General features: G+C 40.7%; 1 long non-coding RNA gene across 1 annotated transcript; it reads left to right on the forward strand.

Annotated features, from left to right (window-relative positions):
- The first annotated feature begins 1,244 nt into the window (after nt 1-1,244).
- Nucleotides 1,245-1,878, forward strand: LOC134214744 (uncharacterized). The gene is made up of 3 exons (XR_009979888.1): nt 1,245-1,371; nt 1,429-1,495; nt 1,555-1,878. It is a non-coding gene; the product is annotated as an uncharacterized LOC134214744 (long non-coding RNA).
- Nucleotides 1,879-2,175: the final 297 nt, after the last annotated feature.

Here is a 2,175-nt window from a genome sequence, read left to right on the forward strand (position 1 = left end):
TTCTTTTAGAAAGCTCCAAACGCGAGGAGCACTGGCTCTGATGATGCATTTCAACTTGTTCTACACAGCTGTGCAGTAACCAACACGAAAGGAGCGAAAACAAAGCGAGAATCGCCATTTTTCTGTGGGGGCTGCCTATCCGATTCTGTTTTTTCGCACTTGTGTACAAGTTTAATAAATTTGTTATCATGGCTTGTTATGATTCGGAACAGTTTTTGCCTCTCTTTTATCGTTGTTCGTTATCTATTGAGAGCGATATCTGGAAACCCTGCTTATACACCCAGATTTTTTTTTACGCGGTTGGAGTTCATTAAATTCTCGGTTAACTCGAACTTTTAGAGGTTTTTAAATACCACCTGATTTTTCTTTGATTTTTTGTGAATTTTTTCATGGGGTTTAACAGTTACTCATTGTTTCATTGACGCTGAAGGTCTTAAACGACTAAAACCAAACCGTGTAAAAAAAACCTGGGTGTAAATAATAAATAACTTTTTAGTTTTAGGCTATGAGTTCAATGTGAGTTGCGACATACCCTAAACTAGCAATAGAATTGAGCGATCTACAAGAAAAGGTGCTCAGAAGTCTATGACCTCCAAAACTATTATTATCAAACAAGGATGTTATCGATCATTTAGTAATTTGCGTTCGATCATTTAGTAGTTTGTCAATAACTCATTCCAGAAGCTGAATTTCAAAATGTGTTGTATGGTGGACTTCTAGTGCGAAGGTTTTTCTACAAATCTGCTCAATGGTCCGTTGTTTGAATTCCACTAGTAACGGAGTTATAGCGCTAGTTGCAGTAACTTAAACTAAATGATTCGAATTTTGTTATCATTTAGTCTAAGTTTGTAACGATTTTATCTTCCTCGTTGGTGCATTTTGACCAAATGTCTGAACATCACGAGTAAAAGAAGCTTCCAAAACGGTTTTGGTACAATCTGGCGGCGGATAGAGGACCCATGGGCGCTTCTAATTGAGTATCGTTTTGATCTCCATGCTTCAGATCTCATAACTCTAGCTTCAAAAATGTTAAAAACTCAATTTTATTTGTCCTCCACTATACTAAGTTTCTATTGGAAATTTTTAATATAGGCGGAAAGAGACAACATAGAAGAACCTTATGTGCGAAGTGAGATGGCAAGGATGAGAAATTGCGTTCTTCAAAAAGTTTTGTTTGAAGGTAATTGTGACGGAAAATCGGGTGAATCAATGCCCTTCGCGTACCTCAAATCACTTTTGTGCTAGTTTTCGAGCCAAGCAGACCATTGTGACCTAAAGCTAGACATTGTGCCCTAAAAAGTGAAAATTAAGAGCTATTTCCTACGGCAAGCTAAATAGCGGATTATTGTGGAGGAAATATTGCCGTATTTGGTTAGTTTTCGAATACCCCAAATGTTAAATAGATCCTAATAGCTTTGCTTACTTTAGGGAAAATTTTAAGTCGGTTATTACGCTTACTATTCTCGGTTCGCGCCCGATAGTAGAACCAGTACAGGTAAGAATAGTAGTCGTATTGGACAAAGCATGATTAGAGACTAATCAATCGTTGAACAGGTACACAAACCCGCCTTTCAACGTGGGTTTTTTCTTTGGTTTAGAAAATCGATGACCACCTAATCTTGTGTGCAGTAGTGAGCGGAAAACCTTTTTGGCACACTCTAGTGCTCGAGCGGCTAGCGTGACGTTGCATCCGCCCAGTAAGACCGCCTTCGGAAAAATCGTGCAGACGAAACGTCGCAACCGTGCGGTGTGGCATCGCGTCATCTAGTTACCAACAACTGCGTCATCATCAACCGTTCGCCACCTCTGCGAATCGCCTCATTACACCGACCCTAGTCGCACTCTACGTCATCGAAAGACACGTGCTGCCACCTCGTGTTGAGAGCTACCGAAGGGGTCGAATGACCGCAACAGGCGAACCGTTGCAATAGGGGTAACGACCGAGTATTCAGCGCATAAATTTCGATCCATCGTGGCCACCGAGCTGCATGTGCGGAATCGCGGAATCCCGACTCTCCGCAGACTGGTACCAGAAACAAGGTCAGACCGTTATTTTTTTGAAAATATTGTCTAGTCTATAAGATCTAAACCGATAGGAGTGACGTCACCATAGGGACTTTTATGAATGAAAGCTTAGGCCTAATGTACAAAGCAAAATTGAATACACGTAGAATG

The sequence above is a fragment of the Armigeres subalbatus genome, chromosome 2 (genome assembly GCF_024139115.2).
Source record: "Armigeres subalbatus isolate Guangzhou_Male chromosome 2, GZ_Asu_2, whole genome shotgun sequence".
NCBI classification, from domain to species: Eukaryota; Metazoa; Arthropoda; class Insecta; order Diptera; family Culicidae; genus Armigeres; species Armigeres subalbatus.